The following is a 15,044-nucleotide window of genomic DNA, read 5'->3' on the forward strand; positions in this document are numbered from 1 at the left end:
CCCGCACCCCTCACCAGACACATCCCCACCGACCCCCTCGACCTGTGTTGTTTTGTGTCTGAGCCTCCCCTTGACAGCTGTGAGGCAGGGGCCCCGTGCTGGCCCCCGCTGGAGCCCTGGCGCTGGGCCCTCAGGCCTTCTCTGGTTACACCGGGACGAATCCACTCCCCCACACCCAGCGCCGCAGGCTTTGGGGCGGGACTGGTCACCTGCAGACAGCCGGGCCTGGCCGGGGCCTGGGAGAGCGGGGGACCTGTGTGTGAGCAGGGGGTCAGGCCTCTAGAGAGCATCTCCCGTGAGCCAGGCTGGATGCCCGGCTGGGGCTGGTTGCGTTGACTGAGAAAGCTTAAAGGGGTCGTGTGGGTTGTCCGTAGCCCCACTGCCAGGAACGCCACGGCTGAAATCTAACAGGGTCGACTTCTGAAGTCCCTCGTTTCCTTCTGTGGGCACGGCCTGGTCTCTCTGGGACACAGGAGTCCCCCTCCAGGCAGAGCGTGCACCTGCCTTGGCTCAGGCCCCGGGCACCAACTGCCTCCTGCTGGTTTCTGGGGCCGAGCCAGTGACACCTGGAAGTCTCAGTGTTCTCACCTGTCCCATGCTGACAACACACCCGGTTTGCCTACCCTTAGACTGAGAACGCGAGATTCCCCGGTTAGGAGGTAAACACAGACTGGGGTCCAGTCTGGGGGTGGGGGGGCTGCAGGCCAGGGAGAGAAGCCAGATCTGCCCTCCGCACTGTGAGGAGCTCGGATTCCAGCCTGCGTTCAGTACCCCATGTCTGCTTCTCCCTCCACCCTGACTCTGCACTTGTCATCAGTGCTCCTGAACCCCAGCCCGTGCCCGGTGGCGTCACAGCACACCCGCGTGCTCTACCCATCGCCCCTCAGTAAACGTGTGACGGAGCAAACAGCTCAGCAAACACATCCCCAGCACCTTCTGTGTGCAGGGCAGCGGGACGGGTGATGGCAGTCTTGCCTCTGGCTCATGGGGAAGTCAGAAATGTACACAAATAAGCACCCTATTTTGTGATTCCTCAAAGGAAGTCTGTCCCAGGCCCGGGACAGGCATGGAGAAGAGAGCGGGTGGCTCCCGGAGCTTGTGGCTTCGCACAGGAGGAGCCTTCTGAGCCCGGTTTTGAAAGGCTCATAGGAGTTTACCAGGAGAACATTGTCGACAAGGTGAGGAGTGTACCAAGGACCCGATGGGAAGCGCAGACTGTGTGAGAGATATTGCAAGTTTGGGATGTGGCTGGGAAACGGGAGGCAAGGGGAGACAGAGCAGGAATCTGGGGCAGGGGAGGAGCCAGACCCCACTCAGAGGCTTAGCTTTATCCATTGGTAACGTGACACGCTCTGTCCTGCTACCCCTGCCTGGGGACAGAGACACTGCTTTCTCCGGAGCTCCACAGACCAGAGCGTCCCTATAGCCGCCTCTTCCTGAGCTCCTTGGGGCAGCTCTTGGCCGTTCTGCTCACAAAGCTCTCCCGGGGTAGTCCGCCTTTTGCTTGCATCTAGTGAAGCAGGCAGAACAGGTGTTTCTGGGGGGCCAGGCTGGGAGTCCGGATGTGGCCCCACCCAATGCCGGGAGGTAGGACTGGCTGGGTGGGGGAGGGGATTACATTGCCTCGGGCCCACCCAGTGGGTCAGAGTCCACCTAGCCCTCTCTCCAGCCCAGGTGTGCAGGAGTGGCTCCTTCCCAGGTGGCAAGGGCTTGAGTGGGGATGCTCTGGATCATTCTCTCTTGGGTAGGTCTGAAGGCAGCCCAGCAAGTGCTTCACAGGGACCCGAGCATCCCTGAGTATCCGACGGAGGCAAGGCTCCTGAGACTTGTTTTAATCTCGTTGTTATAGGGACGCTCGACTGTGAGAATGCAGGTCCCCATCCACCCAATATAGGGAGCCTCTGACGGCCCAGGCCAGAGCACCACTGAGGCTGGGGCTGAGGGCAGTGCAGGACAGCGGGGTTTCAGGCTCAGCCCTCGTACTCGGGAACCAGCAGTTCTGGCCCTGGAGCCCTGTGGCCTCCGCATCAAGATGAACCTCCCAGCTGGCCCCCTGAGGCCCCGCATGAATTCCTTGCCTGGCTCTTACATTGGAGGTTGTGGAAATCTCTTCCCTTTGTCCAGGAGCGGACGCTTGCTCTCTTCCCCAGTTCAGCTTCCCTGAGCCTGGGTGGTGGGGGAACCCACCCAGAGGCCTTGAATGGATGCAGCCAGTCCGTGGCTGGCTGGCCATTGTGGCTTGGACTCAGCCAGGCCTCTGTCTTCTCCTTCCCTTGGGCTAGAGAGCTAGGAGGCCTGACGCTAGCCCAGGGCCAGAGGTGGGCCTGGACTAGCGCTGGGGCTGAAGCTGCGGGACTGGGCTGTGCTTCAGCCCTGTGTCTGCTCAGGGGCATCAGCGTTAGTGCAAATACCCTTTACTCTTGGCCACAGAATTTGCTTAGGTTCTGATCTCTGGTCACTTTGCGGTCACCTCATTCAGACCTCCTGGATGGAGACCGGGGGCTCCAGATGGGCACCATCCCTCTTCCCTCCCGAGTCCCGGGAGTGTGTGATCTTTTGTCTCGGGCAGATGGAGATTATGGAAGGGGCCTAGCACGGTGACTGGCTCAGAGCACGTGTAAGAAATGGTCACTTTCTGTCATCACTAGTCAATCAGTGTAAATTGGTGGTGGTGATGTTGGTCCCTGGAAGTTTGAAGACTTCTAAGCTATACCTGGGGCCACATTGTCATGATGTCACTCACATAGTACATGCACTTTTTCCTACATCGTCTCATTTGAGGCTTCCACCCCTTTGCCTCTGCTGTCAGATGGGTAAGTGGAGGCTCAGAGAAGGTCAGTAAAATGCTCAGGGTCACACAGCTCACTGGTGATGGAAACCAGGCAATCTGATCTTCGGTAAGGGGCTCTGACCAGCCCCCTTGAGGACCTTGTTTGGCGGGGGAGGGAGGGTGTGGTTCGTGACCCCTGCTGCCTCTGGTTGTAAGTTCAATTAGGGAGGAAGACAGGCCAGGTCAGTTTTGAGTCTTGAGCTTGCCATTTACTCAGCTGTATAATCTTGGGGCAACTCACTCAAACCGTCTGAGTCTCAGTGTCCTCGTCTGTAAAATGGGACTAACAACAGGTGTACATGAGGTTCAGGCCTTTAGCACAGTACCTGTGACTAGTCAATGCTTAGTAAGTAAGTGTTGTTTCTAGTAGGGCAGGGACATGTCTGCTCCTTGGGCATCTCCAGGTGGCTGGGGCTAGGGCCCCTTCTCTAATCCCACCTGTTGGCCTCTCAGCCTTGCCCTCAGCTTTCCCTTGTCCCTTGCCGGTCATGATCCACAAACCTCAACTTGTCTAGGCCTGCGTGAGCAGCAAGGGGTCAGGGTCTCGCTCTGTGTGTGTGTGTGTGTGTGTGTGTGTGTTTACACAAGCGGACAGTGTGAGAGGCTGTGACACTCTACTTTGCACAAGGTGTTCTGGTCATCTGGAATGCTCTCCCCAGTGTCACCAGGCCTCCCAGCCCCTCCCACCTGCTCTTCACACCTTGAGTTGTCGTTAGGAGAAAAAAGGATGGCGCACAAAAGAGACTAACTTTCCCAGAAGCTCACCCCTGCCACGGGGTTTGTCTCAGAGCCCTCTCCAAGGTCAGGTCCAGCTGGAGAGAGTTACTGGGATTTCACGCACATTCCTGGGGGGAGAGGGACTATCTCTCTGATGGGGATCCTGCCAGGCAGGGACCTGACCCCCAGTCCTCTCTGAGGGACGGGATGAGCATCCAGCTGGGGGATAGGGCTGGGGGCATGGGGAAGCCATTTATCTGCTTCCCACCCAGCAGGGATGGTCTGGGGTGTAAGTGGTGGGGGCGTAAGGGGTCTAACTGCCCCTCCCCCACTCCAACATTCACACTGCCCCAGGTCTCAGGAACAGCCTGTCCCCTGAGCCCCCCACTGCCTGTTCAGGGGGGGTCCATCACTCCCTCTCTGTCTTAGTGCTGCCCAAGGAGACCCTCACTCACCCCACAAAGCCCAGGGTTTCCCCTGCCTGGTTTGACGATGTCCTCTAAGGGGCTACATCTCCAGCTCTTCCAGGCCCTTCTCCTCCTGGTGCCCCTCTGGCTCATGCAGGATTGGGGGGCGGTCCTCAAAGCACCCTCCTTCCAAGGTATGTGGCCCTGGCAGCCTGGTCTGCTTCCCATATCAATCACTCCCCATAGGGCCAAGTCATTCTTGCACTTTATTTCGCTGGGCAAGCTGAGCATTTTTCAAAAGGAACGTTACTGAGAAAATAAGAACAGGCAATATAAAAACACAGGAGTGGCCGAGTTCATGGAGAACCTATTTCGTCTCCTAATGTAATTTGTCATCCAGTCACAGACTCACTAGAAATCTCTGAAGGTCAGCGCTGCTGGCAGAAAGCTTGGGCTTCCCTGCGAGGAAGTGAGGTGACTGTCATGGGAGGTATGCTAGCAGGGCCTTGATGGCTCCTGGGTGGGAGATGATTTTGAAAGGTCACCACATAATGATGATTCTTTATAATCACAGAGGGGCAGGGTTTACAAAGGGCTTTCACTTGTTTTCTCAGGTCTTTGGTATAATCCTAGGAAGCAGGCAGAATATGGATTGATGCCCTTTTTACAGGTAAGAAAACTGAGGCACAAAATCAAAGTGCCTTTTCCCGGGGCTCCTTGAGGTGCTGACTGCTCTCGCTGGGATTCACTTTCTGAGACCCTGGGAGCAGAGCTTATGGGCACCTGTGGTTCTGTCCCCCACCAAGCTGGAAGTAAGTTTGGGTCACATTTGCAAGGACTTAGGAGGTGGCCAGAGGCGATTCTGGAGTTAACGGGCCCTCAGCTGGGATCGTGGAAGCGTCACTCTCCCCCCAAGGACACGTTAGCATGACAGACTGGGGGTCCAGAAGCTGAGGGGCTGCCTGTCTCCCTGGGAGTGGTGCACGTTGATGGCCCAGCTGTCCATTCTGGGCAAGGGGCCCTCTCTCATCCCAGGACCCCACATCGTGGCTTCTCCTTGTAGAAAGTCTCCCAAATCAAATATATATTGTGAGTAATCCCAGCACAGTCTGGAGTTATTGAAATGAGAAGGGATTTCGATATGAAAATGCTTATGTTAAACTGTAATGAAACCTAATGGCTCTTCTCTGGGTCTTGCCAAGGTGGCAGGTGCAAATCTTTTCCACTCGGGAGGGGCTCTGGTTCTCAGATGGGGTGTGTTGGGGCGGGTTGGCAATGAGCTCCAAAACCCGAGAGGGTACGGAAGACTCAAGGATTCTGGAAGACTTTCAAAACCTGGACACATCTAGGGGAGGTGGGGAGTGGGGCAGTTTAGTTCTGGCAAGTTCTATGAGCAGCACTGTGGGGCGTCTCAGGGAGAGATGATTTGATTCATCTGTTTTCCCCTCAGGGGAAAACAATTTCAAGAAGAGAAATGGGGACACCTGGGCTCCAGGTCCTCTGTGGAAGAAGTGCTGGAGAGGGTCTGATGTGCACCGAGGCTGAGCATTTGGATGGACGTGGGGTGGGTGGGCGTGGAGATGGAGGGTCCTGTGCACAAGCTCCTTGATCGCGCCCTCCTTGACCTTCTCTGCGGCTCTCGAAGTGAGGGTTATCGCCTGCATTACCCTCCACGCCCCACATCACGGAGCTAACAAGAGACAGACTTGGAGGCTGCACCCAGGCCCATGAGCTCCCAAAGCAGGCCAGCCCACAGTGTTCGCTGGCGTCTGGGCTCCGCTTCAAGACCCCGGAGCACGACCTCACACGGGACTGCGTGTGTGCAGTGTGTTTTGCAAGTTACAAGCATTGCGAAACTGAGCCGCGGTGGCATTTTGGTTCTTTTAAATGTGATGTTTGGTACATTGCAAAGAGCACTTGGCTTGAAGTCAGAAGGCCTGGGTCCAAGTTATGAGTCTCCTCCTCACCACCTGGGTGACTTTGGGCAAGACATTTAACTTCCTGAGCCTCTGGTTAATCATCAGCTAAATGGGGCCAGAAAGACTCACCTCCAGCTTCCCTCCCCAGCTGCTCGTGAGAATCCTGGGGCACCGAGCTTCCCTTCCCGCAGGCCCAGGGTGCCTGGCCTAGTCTGGTTGGTTCCTGCTGCAAACAGTTACACGGAGGTCCTCCCGGGGCTGGGTGTTCGACAGGCCTTTCCAGATCACTTCCGTTTTACCAAGTCATCGTCGATACCATCTTTTCCAGGAAACCTTTCCCCAACGTGAGCCCCGCCTGTCTCGGATGACTCCATCTGATACCAAACATGGTTCCCACAAGCTCCGTTGTGCACCGCCTGGGGCTCTCGCTGCTTTGTGGGCATACTGAAACTTGTTTCAGGCCCAGGATCCCCCCCAGCCCAACAAGCAAGGCTGGTGGGGCCCCCTCTCCTGGCTCTCCTCCAGGCTTGCCGTCAGGACACGGCTCCGCTTTTCAGAGTCTCTATGGTTGCAGGCAGTGGGCAGGGGGTACAGTGGGCAGGGGGTACAGTGGTTGGAGACACAGCTTCCGAACACCCCCTCCCACCCCAATGCACTAACTCTGTGACTTGGGCAGCTCTCCTCATCTCTTCATTTCTCTGTCTTGGGCAGATGACCATAATACTGCGTCCCTCCCAAGACTGGGGTGAGGGTTTAATATTATCAGATGCTGCCCCTTCGTGGTATTTTAAGTCTTAGCTCCCAGTAAAAGATCTTGGGTCATTTTGTAACATTATAGAAACGTAAGGAAATTCTTACTGTTATTAGCCTTGTGGGACTCAGTTTCCCCATTTGAGGGTTGGGGCACATGATCTTTGAGGGTCCTCTGGTTTTAATGATTTATAATTCTAAAACAGGCCGGTGAATGTCTTGCTTGGGACCTGAGTGTGTGGTGGTTTAGGGCCAGATGTGTAGGGCTTGGGGTGACACCCAGGGGCCCAGGCTTGGGGAAGGGGGACCCAATTGCTGGAAGGTGATGACTGGAACCGTGCAAGAGGAGGGGTAGATGTTGGGTGGTGAGCCTTCCCAACCGGGGCGGCTCTGTGTGCGTCTCTATCCAGAGCCTGTATGAAGGCCAGTACCCCCAGCTGGGGGAGCCCCAGTTCCCAAAGGGGCTGGGAGGCCTCCTGAAAGAGCTGTGTGTAAGGGACTGACACATTTCATGGATTGAAACCCCCAATTTTTCTTTCTCTGGAGGAAAATACTGGAGACAGATAGCAGCCACAGTCTTTCTTGGGGGGCTGGCCTTCCCCTCCCCCTGGGACTCCCTAAGTGGGCTGTCAGAAAAGACATTCTCACCTATTCTTGTTGTGATCTCCCAGTGTGGCCCCTTTCTCTGCTCAGCTCGGGCAGGGGCTTGAGTCTTTGTTAGCCGGGCAGGTCCTTCACTCCTGTGTCGAGGAGCGCAGAGTGGGGGTTCTCCCCAGTGGGGAGAACGGCCCGACAGGTGTCCACCCGCCCTCCCACACAGCAAGCCAGACTCCTCCGGAAGCGGCCTTGACCGCTATCACTCTGGACACCTGCTCTCAGGATCGACGGCGGTAGATAGAAGTGAGATGGTGACCCATTGCCGTAGGGGCTGCCGAGGAGCTCCAGGGCACCTGCTAGTGCAGCCCCATGTGGTATCCGGGAAGCTGCCCCAGGACAGGCTGCCAAGCTCCTATCTTCCAGGCTCTTTGTCCTGCGTGCTATAGGCATGGACTCAGAGGTGAAGAGCCTTGCTTGAGAAGTGGCCATGATGGAAATAGAGCCCGATTCCCGGTCTGGCTGCTTCCAGCACCTACCTGCCTCCTGCCTGCCACCCGGCTCTGCCTCCCAGCCTGTCCTTTCCACCCGTTACAGTCGTCCTCGGAAACCGCATCAAGGTGTGGCTCACAGGCCCTTCTTGTGAAACAGCGGGAAGCCTGCTTGCTGAAGACTCAATCTGGGCCGTGGGGGACGGTTTCCCGGCCAGCCTCCCCCCGGCGCAGCCCCTGGGGTGCTCCATGCCTCATCGTACCACACAGGACATCTCTGTGTTGCGTCAGGATTGGAGTCGCCTGATGGCTGGCCCTTCTTGCTACTCCGGGACTCCCCCCCCCTCCGAGCACACACCGTTCTCCCTCCTCCTCTGGCTTCTTCCCATCCCGTCCTGCCTCCCCAGGGCCTCCTTGGCCTCCAGAACAGGGACTTGTCTGAGGAGCATGGCTGGACGGATGCTAAGCCCTCCTGGGAGTGCCCGACAGTGGGTTTTCACAAGGGGGATCCTTATAAAACCCCGAATCTCAGCTAGTCATGTGAAAACATGCTTGACATCCTTCGTTATCAGGGAAAGGCAAATGAAAATCACAAAGGGACACCACCATGCCCTTACCAGAGTGGCTGCCCCAGAAAGAACAGGGGACGCCACGCACAGGTGAGGAAGTAGAGTCGCTCGAGCACTCGTGGACCCCTGGTGGGGGCAGAAGTGGGCACAATCGCTTTGGAAGACAGTTGGACCGGACCTGTGAATGCGAGGCCCCCTCCAGGTATATGCCGATCAGAGATGAGGGTCGCGTGCCCCAGAGTTACCTATAAGAATGTCGTGGCAGCTTTATTCATAATTGGCCCCAACCGGAAACAGCACACCTCTCTGTTGGTGACAGAATTAATACATGGCAGTGGAGTCGCACAACGCAATGGTACACAACAAGCAGGTACACGCCTCGTGGATACGTCTCACAGGCACCCTGGGGGGTGGAAGGAGCCAGACACCCCAGGAAGTGTGTCCTTTGTAGGATTCTGTTCCCGTGAAGTTCCCAAAAGGGGGGATTGTCTGGGAGGGAGCTTGAGTGAACGTCTGGGTGGGGGAGCGTGACGTGGGTGTGTACGTGTGCAGTTGTACCCTTAAGGTTTGTACACTCTCGTTTGTATGGTATTAATTTAAAAAACCACATAGGATGCCTGGGTGGCTCAGTCAGTTAAGCATCTGCCTTTGGCTCAGGTCATGATCCCAGGGATTGAGCCCCGCATCCCTGCATAGCAAGGAGCCATAAAAACATACATACGTAAATAAAATCTTTTTAAAAATTTAAAAAAAAAAAAGGGAAGTTAAAGGCAACAAAGTGGTAAAACCTTACACGGAATCCTGGTAGGTAAAACAGACGGAAGCCGAGACCCATCCTCTTGCTTCCCACCTCAGGAGTCTCCTGGGGCATTTGGGCAGATGCCACTCTGGGGGACACATTGGGAGCCCTTCCCCTGGAGTAAACATGACCTCAGGCATCTCAATCAGGGCCATGCCTTGGAGGGACACATCCCAGTCCCTCCACATCTGTGTCCCTCCCAGGAGCTGGTGGGTCCTGAGGGAAGATGCAAACCATGGTGGTCACTATGTAGCCAGGAGGGCACAGAGCTGGGCTCCTCCCTGGGACTTGGCAAGTGTCCTAAAGCCTGACGTCATTTTCGTGACAGGTCCCGTTTCTCTGCCACAGTTGGCGGCTTAGGGCAGATAGGCCGTGGGGAAAATAATAGTAGGAGATAATTCCCGCCTAGCTTGACTCCACCGAGCACTCACTCTGCTTCGGGTGTTGTGTTATATCTTTACAAAGGGATGATTCTCCTTTAATCCCCGCAGCGGCCCTCTCTGGTAGGTGCCACTGTCATCTGCTTTATAAATAACTTTCCCTATCTACAATGGTTTTTATTCATCTCAGCAGTCTCTTCTCAGAGCTTGAGTTATAAAGCTCAGGGAAGACAAGCAACTTGCCTTAGGTACACACAGCTGAGAAACGGTGCATCTAGGGGTGGACTCAAGATCAGCTGGACCCTCAAGCCCACCTCTCTCCTTCCGCCAGGGCTTCAACAGATGTCTGCTGTGAACAGAACTGGTGATAGAATCATCTGAAAGGACTGTGCCAGGCTGAAACGCTGACCCCGCTCATTAAGGTAAATGAAGAGCAGAGAAACATGAAAATCACCATATTTAGGGGAGAAAATAGCCCAAGTACTGGGTGAGAGAGACCTGTCTAGAAGTAGCACACATGAAAAGGATTCAAAGGTTTACTCATCCATCCAGCCACCCATCCCCCCTTCACCTATCCACTCAACCAGCCATCCAGCCACTCATCTGTCCATCCATCCATCCATCCACCCACCCACCCAACCACCTATCCATCCATCTGCCACCCATCCATCCATCCAGTCATCCGTCCGTTCATCCATTCATCCACCCATCCATCCATTCAACCACCCACCCACCCACGCACCTATCCATCGATGTATCCACCTGTCCATCCACCCACCCACCCAGAAATTTAGCCACCAGGATTGAGCCCACGCCACCCAGTGTTCTGTGTCACTATCATTATGGAGGTCAGCTGGGTTGGCTGTATCCACCATGTAAGAGGGAATGGGCCAGGTTCAGGGAAGACAGGCAGATACCGCCCCCCCACCACTTCCATCTCCCATCCCTGCTGGTCAGATCTGTTCCAGGAATCCTATTTTATCCCTGGTCCTCAGAATGAGAGGGAGTTGGTGCTGTGTTGTTGTTTTTCCAAACTGTGGAGTATCAGGGACTTTTTTTTTTTAAGATAATTTTTAAGAGCGGTTTTAGGTTCACAGCAAAATTGAGGGGAAGGTATAGATATTTCCCATATACCCTGTGACCCCCTTATGCACAGCCTTCCCTACTACCAAAGTCCCACCAGAGTGGTACATTTGTTACAATCAACAGACTTCTGTTGATACATTATGACCACCCGAAGTCCATAGGTAGAGGGGGTGGGGGGAAGGGTAAACTAGGGGTTGGGGATGAAGGAGGGCCCTTGTCCTGATGAGCACCAGGTGATGTAGGGAAGGGCTAAATCACTATATTGTACACCTGAAACTAACATCACACTGAAAGTAGCTGGAATTAAACTAAAAACTTAAAAAAAGAGAGAAAAAATTCAAAGCCTGTAGGTAACCGGGATTTTTGATGTGACTTTGAGAGCTTGCTCTGTGCGGGTATTGGGATAATGCTCTTCTGTAATGACTGGTCAGCTGAGCCCAGCCTTGAACCCAGGTTTGCCTGACTCTCAAGTTCAGGCTCCTAACAGATGTGCTGCTAAGAGGCCTGGTGATTACAGCAGAGGGATAAGTATATGAAGAGGTTTGGCCAGGACTAACCATCTGCAGACATTTGAAGGGCTGTCTTAGGAAGGTCAAGGAATTACCAAGGGTGAAACTTAGTGGAGGGAAATTTTTTCTCAATAGAGGAGTTGCTCAATGATGGTGGGCCTAACTTGAGAAGAGGTAGTGAGCTACCCGTCATCAGAGGTAACTGGGATGCTTGAAGGAAAGCCCTACCTTGAGGGAGTTTGGGCCATTCCACCTGGTAGATCTTCTGACTTTCACTTTGATAAGTTCAGTTTGGTTCCACCATTTTGGGGTACCCAGTGTGTGCCTGCCTTGGGCCAGGTGCTCCCAGCCTTTAAGAGGCTTTCAGCCTAGTGGGGGAAGGCAGCTAGTGGGTTCTAGTCCTTGCTGACTCTTGTTGGCATGGAAGCTCTCTTGGGGCTGAGGGTCCTGGGAGCCTAGCACAAGGGGAAGGTACTGGCCACTAAGGGGAGCGTGGGTGTGAGTTCGGGCTGAGGGGACCCCAGCATGTGGTCTCTGAGTCAGCCATCCCCAAAGGCCTGCTCCCTGTGGAGCAGGATACCCTCCTCAGAGAAGACCTCTCGTACTCCCTGGGGCTGGTCCGCAGACAAAGGGCTTTCCGGGCACAGGCTGGCCATCCTCCCCTCCGTCTCTCCCAGCACATCCCCCACCATCTCAGAGAACTGCTACTGGCCTTCATCGGGGGAGGGGAACGTCCACTTCCTCCCAGGTGGTAACACTACGCCGCAAGAGTCTCCCTTCCAGGAGGGCCTGTTGGAGCCCCTGCCCGGTCTTCTACCTCAGAATCCTACTTTGCCTTCTGGCGTGGACTCAGACACAGGCGCCGAGGAACCGTCTACCTGCAGAGAGCCTGCGTCCCGAGGACTACAGGTAGGTCCCCATCCTGGCTCCCTACTGTCCCCCACTGCTGTCACCAGCAGCTGGGGCCCAGGTGTCGAAGCTGAAGGTGACGATCCAGGTGACTGACAGCCCAACGAACAGCACGTTTGGCGCCCCAGCTCTTACGTGCTTCACCCACCAAATCACCCACTTTGCCACCCGTCCGTCCGGTTTCCTAGCTCAGGCCCTGCTTCTTCCTCAGTGACACCTGGCATGGCCGGTGCTTCTGCACTATTAGAGTCTGCTGGGTGGCCTGTTGACGACGCGCCCAGAGCTCTGACTCCATTAATGGGGGCTGGGGCCTGGATGACTGATGTTTTTAAGTCCCCAGTGACTCAGGCATGTGTGTGCAGGGTTCACTTCTTTGGTTCAGTGGAGCCTGTGATGTGCGTTGATGGTACCCTGGAGCTGGTTCCCCAGAAGGGCTGTTCCTGAGCCTCCCTGGAGAAGATCAAGGTGAGCTGGGGACGCGCGGGGATGAGTCCCTCCGCTGTGGCGCGCATGCGTGCTGGGGAGGGTGTGGTTGGTGGAGGGGAGGGAGGGAAGAGGGCTGTGCCTCAGCCTCTCCGCTGGGAGCTGGTGGTGCGGAAATAGAGTGGGGATTGGCCCACTAGATGGGTAAATCAGGCTGTAAATCAGAGCAGAAAATTGGGTTTGGGGACCACAGAAGCCAGTACCAAGGTAGAGCTCCAGGACTGGGTCAGGGCCGAGGTGCCTCCAGGAGCAGGGTCTCCCCGCCAGCTTTCACAGAAGCCTTTCCTCCTGCACCCTTCCGCCGACCCACCTACCTCCCATTCTCCAAACACAGGGCAGATACCACCTGGGATAACTGAGATTTGTAATAAGAAGCATGTGTTTGGTCTTTGTCCTGGTTCCTGGCACAGAGCTCCTAAAACCCTCAGAATTTCCCGAGTGATAAGCGTGATAAAGGTATCTTGATACTCCTAAGAGATCCTTTCAACCACACCTGGGTTTAAGTGAATGAAGTTTGGAAAACACCGAAGAATGGGGGCTGGCTGCCAGGGCAACCAACCGTGTGATTAGAAGGTTGGAACTCTCCGCCCCACCTCTGACCTCCAGGGAGAAGTGAAGGGCTGGAGACTGAGTTCAGTTATCAGTGGCCAATAATTTAGTCAATCATACCTGTGTCCTGAAGCCTCCATAAAAGCCCAAAGGGACAGGGTTTGGAGAAGCTTCTGGCTTGGTGACCCCACGGATGTGGGAAGAAAAGCTCCCCGCCCCTTCCCATGCGTCTTGACTTAAATGCAGCTCTTCTAGGAATTACAGCTTTTTCTAATAAACAGGTGATCTACTGAGTTAACTGGTTTCCTAAGTTCTGTGAGCCACTCTAGCCAACTAATTGAACCCAAGGAACCTTTCATTTCTAGCCCGTGGGTCAGAAGCAGAGGTGACAATTTGGGTGTTTGGGGGGGGGCATTCTATGCCCCTAGCCTCTGGGATCTGATGCTCCCTCCAGGTCGACAGTGTCTGGAGTGAATTTATTGCTCGGTGGCGTGGAAGAAAATGCACATTGGCAGTGGCGTCAGAATCCTACCATCTTTTCTGCTCAACACCAAATGTGGCTCCCACAAACTCCGTTTATAACCCACGGGGGTTCACACTGCTCCGTGAGCGAACTGAAACTGGTGTCGGGTCTAGCATTCTCCAGAGTTAGGCTGGTGCCACCCCCTTCCCTGGCTTTCTTCCCCCTCCTGCTGCTTGAGGCCTGGCTCTGGGCCCCTGAGCTGGTTCAGCGCATGCGTTCTGATGGTCTCGTCCCCAAGCCTTAGCTTCCTCTCCTGGGTTCAGTTCTCATTGGGCCGAATGAGCATGTTGGGCTAGAATGATGTTTTAGAACTAATACAAGGTGCTAAATTCTCAAGTTAGCCTGGGATCCTCTTAAATACTTCTGATCTGGAGAACCCCTACACATCCTTTAGGCCCAGGGGAAACATCACAAGCCTTTCAGACCTTCCCAAGTAAAATGAAGACATTCTTGTCTGTGCTACCCATAGGGCTTTATGCACAGTTCTGCTTCGACTTGTGGCCAGCAGGCACTGGCTGTTTTGGAATTTGGGACCCCTGGACGCTTGGAATTTTTTGAAAGAAGGACTCTGGGCAGGATCATTACAGAAACTCAGGAGTGGCCTGGCCCAGAGTGGCCAAATGAATGAATGCATGCATGAGTAAAACAATGAATTCCTCCATTCATCAAGTTCATTCTCTTCAACATCCTACAATCAGAGTGGTCGAGGTAAGGAAGAAGGGAGAGGGGCCTCCATGGTACCCAGAAAGGAGCTCTGGCTGCCTAGCTATCTTAGTCCCAGGCCCACAGCTGAAGGCAGTGGTGGGCACACCCCAGGGGGACCTTAGCCACACAGGTAGGTCCTATCCCCAGGTCACCTAGCATTTTGTCCTCTGGATGTGGGGACAGGACTGAGGGTTGAGGTTTGGGCAGAAGGAGCCTAACGAGCAAAGTTCTTCCTGAGCCTAGCTCAACTAGTAACTAGAGAGTGAGATGTGCCCTGTACTCCTGGGACCCTGGGGGAAGGGGCGGAATCTGGCTTCCCTGGCCTGGAGAGCCTGTGCCTGGGACTAATTGGCTGGCCCTCCTTCCGCTACCGGGGAAAGTCTTGGCTAATTTGCCGGAACGCTCTAGTTAAATGCCAATTAGGACGTTCTGTCCACTGCTCTTTTCCAATATATTAATAATGTAATTAAGCATTTATTGCCTGCGCAAATTAAAAATTAACTTAAACGGACAGCCTGGAAAACTGAGGAAGTGACCACTTAAACAACCAATTTGCATCTCATTCGAGAACCAGCATCTAAACAGTCTAGGGTGCTGGTCTGGCCTCCCAGCTAGGGGCCCAGCCAGCTGCCAACAGCTGCTGGCTCCTTCTCCACGCCTGATTCCCCGATTCTGCCTGCCCCCGCCTCCACGCTTCACTGGATCCTAGGTGTGGAGGACGGGCTTCAGCCCAGATGAGCCAGACGGAAGGCTTTCTAAGTGGCCACCTTGGCCTCCAGCATCCTTCCCCCCCCACCCCCCACCACCTTCCTCAGGGGCAAATG

General features: G+C 54.9%; 1 long non-coding RNA gene across 1 annotated transcript in view; it reads left to right on the forward strand.

Annotated features, from left to right (window-relative positions):
* Positions 1–14,209, forward strand: part of LOC122913993 — a 100,325-nt gene extending 86,116 nt beyond the window's left edge. Inside the window, exons 2-6 of the long non-coding RNA XR_006385761.1 lie at positions 4,569–4,624; positions 9,788–9,878; positions 11,729–11,960; positions 12,323–12,425; positions 13,985–14,209. This is a non-coding gene — a long non-coding RNA (uncharacterized LOC122913993). The remainder of the gene's footprint in view (positions 1–4,568; positions 4,625–9,787; positions 9,879–11,728; positions 11,961–12,322; positions 12,426–13,984) is intronic.
* The last annotated feature ends 835 nt before the right edge of the window (positions 14,210–15,044 follow it).

This window comes from Neovison vison, chromosome 7 (assembly GCF_020171115.1).
Source record: "Neovison vison isolate M4711 chromosome 7, ASM_NN_V1, whole genome shotgun sequence".
NCBI classification, from domain to species: domain Eukaryota; kingdom Metazoa; phylum Chordata; class Mammalia; order Carnivora; family Mustelidae; genus Neogale; species Neogale vison.